This window comes from Silene latifolia, chromosome 7, assembly GCF_048544455.1.
Source record: "Silene latifolia isolate original U9 population chromosome 7, ASM4854445v1, whole genome shotgun sequence".
NCBI classification, from domain to species: Eukaryota; Viridiplantae; Streptophyta; class Magnoliopsida; order Caryophyllales; family Caryophyllaceae; genus Silene; species Silene latifolia.
In genome coordinates, this window is record NC_133532.1 from 82,484,459 (window position 1) to 82,493,005 (window position 8,547).

Below are 8,547 nucleotides of genomic sequence, written 5' to 3' on the forward strand. Positions count from 1 at the left end.
CTGCTAAGACAGACTGCTCACCATAAGGGATCACGACAGACACATAAAACAACAAGGCAACCACACAAGGTCAGTACTGAGATAAGATACATCAATGCCAACAGCACCTAACAATACAACACAATCAGTCACACACAAGCACACCCACACCGATCAATCTCCGTCACCGACTGTCCACTGGACCAGCCCTGCCAGTGGGGGACCGCAGCCGTACCCACCAAATCCCCGCTCATCATACCGAGCGATAACCCTGTCCCATTAATGTGCACATCCCCTTCCGTGGCGGGTTCCACGAAGGGCGAAACTACGGCGTGAAGCCACTCCCGCAAGTGACTCCACTCAGCCGAGAACGCATCTCGAGAACCAGAGACAAGCAATCACAACCATCAACAGCAATCAATCAACAACCGTCACAATACAATTACGATAATACACAACAACCACAACAACCGATGCACTAGACCATCTACAGAAACTGAGTAGGCGAACCTACCTTTACGCAACTGCAACCAATCCATGCCAACATATGACATATCCAGCAATCAAGCAAAGCCTATAACCACAACACAATCACCTATTACTATCAAGCAAACCCTAATTGTAAAGACAAGGATACAGATGATGATGACAACATACCTACAAGGAGAAACCCGGCAAAAGACCGCTACCTGACTCAAGCTATGCTCTTCTAAGGCACAAGAACCTTCAAAAGGGCTTCCATGGAGGTTTTATGGTGAAGGGAAGGGAAAGAGGCGACTAAAGGGTTGGAGGAATGATGCGGAAATGATTTGCGGATTTAACAAAACGCGATTAAAAACCCTCGCTGAAAACCCGATACTCGATCGAGTGACCCCCTACTCGATCGAGTAACCATGCTACTCGATCGAGTAGCCTCTACTCTATCGAGTACCACTCATAACTCGTAACCCAAGATAGCTTTGGCACGCACTTCTAAGAACTATTCCCGCTCCCAAGGTCAGTCAACGCTGGTCAAGGGTCCCTAAAAGGGCGGGTATTACAGAAATCCTCAAATGAAAGCATGAAATATTGGGATTAGAAGACATCAAGGCAATGGCTTGGTTGTTAATTTATTTATTTTTCCTTAAATTGAAAGTAATCAAAACAATTTGTTCTTGTTTTGGCTTTTGAAATTAATTTGTAACAAATTTTACATTTTATTTTTCCAAACGATTGGAAGAATTTTTCATTTGGGTTTAAATCCTTGTAATTGGTTTAATTTACTTTAAATTTGTGTTTTGAATTTTCTGCATGTTGCTAATCATCAAAGAAATTGGTTGTTTTGTTACCGATTAGTTCACTTTGTTAAATCATTGAGAACTTTATTTGATTTATAAATGTTTACACTGTTACCTTAGTTAATTTTTTTTATTGTTACTGTTACAACCTACATTATTTATAAAATCAAAAATCCTCAAATTATTTTGTTTAGTACGCTTTTCACATGAATTAATTTGTGAAACTGTAAAAAAAAAAAATTAAAATGTGATGTCATTGCACATTTGAACAATTGAAAGAAACCAAGAATCATATGTTGCGCAATTAATTTGCACATAGAACGTGGGAACTAAATTTCAGGGAACAAAACTTTGCTGACTTGCTGACTTTTAACCACAGAGCGCCACATAGGTTATGTGGCTGTTCCGATAATAAATAGGATAGCGGCGGATTTGGGGGGGGGGGGGGGGGGGGGGTGGAAGTGAGGGCACGTGCCCTCACGTGACGGGAAAAAAAAAAGAAAAAAAAACTGAAAATCTATGTTTACATATTTAGAGCCCTATTTCTAGCATCATGATGCTCTTGGTCTGGTGGTAAGAGGCTTATAAACTTCCCTGATGGTCTCGTGTTCGAATCTCACTATGGTTAGGTTTGGCTTATTTTTTTTGTATGTTCAAAATTAGATTTAATTAATTGAATTTCAAAATGATGCTACAAAGGTTCGAACCTGGGACGTTAGGCTAGTATATTCAATGATTGTCCAACACACCAATTGCATACTAATATTGTTTGTTAAGCATATATATTTTTATATCTATAGAATTATACACTTTTAGAAGTAGTTCCATGTAAAATTTCCCACTGTCTTATAAATAAAGATTATGGTACTCTTTGGTTAATTTTTTTACTATTTTCATGACGATAATATATGAAATTGAAGGGGTCTCTCGAATTTTTTTTTACACAGGACCCCCAATTCTACCGCCGAAAATGGATATTCCCTCTAAAATAATGCACTTGGGCTTGTTGGTATTTGGTTTAGCCGTTTAGGGTTTGTTGATATATTTTTTCTTTACGATTATATTATTATGTATTGACGATGAAAAAATTTTAATGTATAAAAGTTGTCCGCAATTTTTTTTTTTGGGTGTGCCCCCCCTTTAGTCAAATCCTGCATCCGCCACTGAAATAGGATACCTCTTAATGTAACGACAATTAACGGAACGTTAAATTTTGATGACGTAGTAATTATTAGTTAATTAATACTCCTTCCTATTCACTATTTTCTTCCCTATTTTCTTAAACGGATTATTCAGGTTTTCTTCGCCTTTCTTATTTTGGAAACTTTTACTCGTATTTTATTCACCCCCCTCTCCTATCACCAAACCCCACCCAACTCTTTTACCCATATTTTATTACTTTCCTTAATGTTTTGGCCCCACAATTCCTTATTTAACTCCTAATTATTCATATCTCTCTCCTATCACAAAACCCCACCCAACTCTTTTACTCTTATTTTATTCCTCGCCTTAATAGCCTTGCCCACAAACAAAGGGAAGAAAATGGAGACTAGGAGGGAGTAATTAATAATAAATATGAATTAATAATTAAAGTTTGAACATTTCCCATTCTACCCCAGTACTTTATACATCCTTCCCCGAATATCCCTAAATTATAATAAAAGAAACACCATGTTTTGTCATTACAGCTCATCACCTAAAAAATTAACAAGTTTATGGTTTTAAAAAGAGTTTATGTAAAATAAATCATGGGTTACTAATATTATAGTTTCCTTTTATAAAATGAGCACTTAAGATGGAAAATTTTCAAGGAGACTTAATCGCACCTCGAAACGAATTAAGTTCGTTGGAGTATACACCTAAGCATGGAGAACGTTGCATACTTGAGCCAAAACCTTGTACTTCCTCCATTCAACTTCACTCTACTACTTTCAGTTTTCTACACTATTCACAAATAAACATTTCATTTCAATTTTCTCTTAATACATAAGTGAAAACATATGCATGTGGATCTTGTTTGATTCGTCTTTACGAGTACATTAAAAATATCTAACTTTTATAATTTTTGCAAATACGTAGCTAACGCCTAACGATATTTATCGCGTAAAACATGCGTTGATAAACGTGATAAAGCAAAGTGGTAGAGTGGAGTTGAATGGAGGAAGTATCTTTTACGCTTGGTAAATGATTTGTTCAAAGTATGAGCTGGAAGCCTGAAAGGCTGGATCAATTATGATATCCATAGTACTACCAATTCGTTTTAACTCAATAGTACTACAAATGATGGTGGGAACGAGAGCATAGTAGTATAAATGTGGTGGAAACACCTAGCCAACCAAATTCGTCCCTAAATCATTATATGCAACTCATGTCCATAATTGATATGTTAGGAATTATGTCATCTAACAATTGTTTATTATTGGGATCTCTAGTTTGGTTGGCGAACTAGGTGCAAAAAGAAGCAACGTTGATTGTTTTTTTTTCGACAATGGTAAACTTTTATAAATAAAAACGAGTACGTAGAATACATTAAAGTACAAACAAAGGGGTATTAGCGACCCCAAATTACTTGAGACACAACTAACAGAAGAAATAGTACAAGTAGGGGCAACCGAAGAAAAAAGGCGACTTTTCTTGAACGGCGGATGGTAATGAGCGTCAAACTCAATCATGTGAACATCCTTTCGCTTCATCCTCGTAACTTAGCACTAGTGTCGGTATATCTGCAAAAAGAAGTGAAAATATCGACATAAACCAAAGATCTTTTCTTCGAAGTAGCAAGAACACGACCATTTCGACCTTTAGCACGACCCTTGCGACCTCTAGCACGACATTGATCCCAAACACGTTCCTCTTTGTTAAGCAAATAATCCCTGACTGGGACAAACTTAAACTGGACTGATGAGGCCTGACTAGCATGGGCAGAGTTAGAATTGAGACGTGTCTTCTTGTCAACCTGTAAAAAGGCCTCCTCCTGAACAAACTCAACACTTTCAGTCTCCGATGTAGGAGAGGATGTGGAAACTTCTGCTGTCCCATAAATTTCTTCATGGGGAGTTCCCGCCTGGATGGTTTTAGAGGTAAGGGTACGGACCCTTATAAACGACATGGACCTTGGGTGGTAGAATTCCAAATTTTTTCCATGTATTAAATTATCATAATCTTGAGATGAGAGATTGAGTTTATTATGAGGTCGTTTCTTATTGATGAAATTGACATGAGGAGATTTTGAGTGAATTGAGGAGGAAGAATTACCAAAATCGGTATCATTTGAAGTCATGTAAGGCGCACTGCTACTCTCAGACTCCATAGGCACAGCAGTTGATGAGCTTGATGAGCTAACAGGAACACAACTAGCAAATGAAGCCAAGACGTGGGGTCCTTTCCTTTCCTTACAATGCCATAACACAACTTCAATGATGCACAACTTGTGGCCACATCCATCTTCTCCACCATACCAGCGTCTTGATCTTCAGGCGGAGAAATAATTTCTTGACTTCGGAGTGAAGAAATGAACATTTTCCCGGCACGAACCTCATTTGCTTCCAAAGAGTCAGCAACAACACGCTTACCATTTTTATTAATTGCTAGAAACTGCCGAACGGCCTCCGGTTCTTGAATAATATCTATATTATGAGGTTCAATCAACTCAGCCTCTTCCAAAGTGCTACTTGCCTCTGAAAACCTATTCAAATTTTTAAGGGTGACAGACTTACGAAAAAGAGCTTTAGCATTGTTAGGAAAGTAATCTAAAACCATAGAACAGAAGATCAAAGCCTCCTCAAAAGCTTTGAGCTTATTGGCACATGCTGCTAAATTTAAACACAAAGAAACAGCGAGCGATAAGGTTGAGTTTAAATCAAGCTCGGTTTTATCTTTGAGAGATGAACACAATAGACGACAGGCCGTATCGTAACAGCCACCCGCCTCATCAAACTGTTGTTGTCGAAGAAGGTTATTACCAAAATCTTTAAGAACTTGAATTTTAGAGAAAGGTGAAAAGTGTAATTGGGTAAGAACCTTCAGAAATGCATTTTCATCATCTGACAACTTCTGATTACCATAAGCAAAAACAAAGTATTCAAGAAAGTCGGCATCGAATTTGGAAGAAAAGATTGGAAAAAGCGTCATAGCTTAACCGCTAAGGTACACTCTGACAAAAGAAAAACCAGAAACTTAAAATAACCCAGGTGAAAAGAAAACAAAGAAAGCGGAGTAACAAACGTAAAACAAAGGCATGATGAAGCCTTAGCGAAGAAGAGATGAGTTAAAGAGACTACTAAAACCAACCCAACTGCCACCACATACTCCGACTGATGCAAGACCATGGAAGAAACAAACCACTACAAGGGCACCGGGAAACCTATTACCTCTAAAACAGAGAACTCAAGTGACAGGCTAGTCTTATACCTACCAAAAATAACCAACTGGCACTAACTATTATAGCTAGGGAAGTCGGGTCGATCTCCACAGGGAGGCAAGATATCTGTTAAAGGTCGTCTATTTGGTCACAAAATGGGGGTTTGAATTTGGTTTTCTAAACTAAAAAGGCTTAAGGGAAAGAGTAGCAAGGAAAGAGCAGTAAAGGCAAGAAAATGTGAATAAGATGATCAATAAAGAGGGAACATGTCGGGATTTCGGTTCACTACAATAGTCTAATGACTCAACTGCAAATAGTCTAGATAATTTACTGTGAGACGGATATTGGAAAGTTCCTTCCGGTCCACTTTCTATCCTAGATTTCCACTAACTTAACTTCCGTCCTCATTAGGGTAGTCTACTGTTCATAGCAGGTCTATTTAGTCCAATCTTCCGATCCAGGAATAAATTTAACCAGATTAAAGAGTAACTTAGAAGCGTGCACTCAACTAAGTCGGTATTATAGTTAAATTGCCATGGGTACAGATTCTCACAAATAAGTCATCTAGCCTATTCGCTGCATCGTCACAATTCTACCATAGATCCCCTAATCCCAACATGAATGGATTTAGCTACTCATGCTATTAATGTTGTCAATATCAATAATGATGAAATAACTAATAATAAACATATTGAAACAATAATAATAATGCATAAACAAATTAGGGCATAAATTAAGGAAGAGAAGAACAAAGAAATTAAAGCAAATAAAAGCAAGATTAAGATTAGATGGAGAGAAGGATTACAATAACAAGAATTCCGGCGTAAAGAACAACCAAGATCCAAGCAAAATAACCCCAAAGCAAAGTTTACAGTAGAAAAATTTAGGGAAAGATTAAGAGTAAGAGTGGCGTAAAGAAGTGTTAAGCGATCAAAAAGCAGTCCTAATGACCTAATCACACGATGCTTAAATAGAAAATACAAAGTCCATAACTAAAATAAGCAACACGGGTTAATTAAGGCCCGTGTAAACTCCAATCCTCTCGATCAAGTAGTTTAGAACCCCTCGATCGAGGACTTCAGCATAAGATCCTCTCGATCGAGAAGAAATCTTACTCGATCGAGGAAAGCCTCAAAACAGCACTTCGATCGAGTAGAATAAATTACTCGATCGACTTCCTCAGCATGTGAAACCACTCGATCGACTAAGAAAAGCATTCGATCGAGTGTTCTTCCTCCAAAACAGCTTCAAACTCGTCGCCGACTGCTTCGTTGACCATTCCTTCACGCATCCCAATGCAGTATCTCGCTCTAAAATTCCCGTCTCCTCAAAATGCATGCAAAACAGGACGAAAAGGGTACGATTCCACCACTTTCAGGTTCATTCCTACAAACAGACAAAACGAACCAAAGTAGCCATTTCGGGGCATAATGCAATATAAAACGGTACAAAAGTACATGGAAATGCGTGCAAAAATAGGCTAAAAAGACTATATAAAATGCACGTATCAAATCTCCCCAAATCGAACTTTTACTCGTCCTCGAGTAAACTAAATGCAACTAATGGAACGGAAATGAAAACTCAGAGCTAGCTATAACTTGTCTACTCGAACCAATTTAATGCAACAGAAATCAACAGTTACAGCTACAGCAATCAATACGCAAACGAATTATAAGATGTTCAGAAATAAAGCTGACCTATCGACCTTGCAAGACCAATAAAATCGGACACTCACGTGGTCACTCTTCTCTCATGAAGCAAAGGGTGAATTATATATGTAAAATAGAGAAAGAGAAACAGTCACTCACCTAAACTGCGACCTACATAGCATGCATGCAACAAAAATGAAAGGCGATTCGAGTACTAATGCACACATTCCAACCAACAAAGTCCGTCACAGCCGAGGGCTCACAAATAGTATAGGAAAGTGAGGTTCAGGTGAGAAAAGGCAAAATAAATTATGGAAATGTGGAGGTAAAAGCGCCAAGCTAGTTCCTAAACAAGACCATATAAGACCATCCGAATCTCAACTGATTGAAAAATAAACACAAGTGCCCTTCATTTGGCACACAACTCACCATCCAAATACACTATCTCCTCAAAAATATATGAATAAGAACAGAGGAGTGAGACGGTCACAAAATTCCCTTTTTTAATGCCGTCTTATTTGCACAAACAACACAAATCAAATAATTTTTCCAAACCTTTTTGTTTTTCTTTTTTTTTTTTCCTGACTTACGTGAATCATCCCTTTTTTTTCATTTTTTTTCTTTCTCCTTCAATTCACGTTTTCCTTTCTTTTTTCAATTTCTTTTTTTTTTTCATCCTCCCTTCCTTCATTCTCCACCAACTCCAATCAATATATACGGGCCAAACTCGCAGACGAAAAGACATACCTCAAAAGACATACCACAAAAGACATACCACAATATATACGGGCCAAACTCGCAGGCTCAGTTTTGGATGTAGCTAATGGGTCAAAAAGGCTAAATTTGGCTTAAGTGGAGCTAAATGGGTGAAAAATGTAAGAAAAGGGAAAATTTGCAAGCACCTCCCTGCATGTGACACCGACCACAAACCCGAATGTATGCATTTGACAAGAAATCGAATGTCATAAAAGTGCAAAAATGATGAACATGCTATGCAAGGAGTACTACTCTCAATTCCTATGTAAACCGGTCATGAATGTCACCAGTTATAAGGCTCTAAATCTCAGAAATTGTAAGGTAGGTTGCCAATTTATCAGGTCAAGTCTAAACAGTCAGCTATATTTGAACAAAAACTCGTAGATTATGCGTAAGACTCAGCTAATAACCGTCAATGAAAGTGCAAGGCTCAAGTAAAATGACAAGTTAAAGTGCAATATCATCACGGAAATCAACCGTTCCGACTCAACCTATATGCAAAAATAAACGTGAATATTTTATTAAT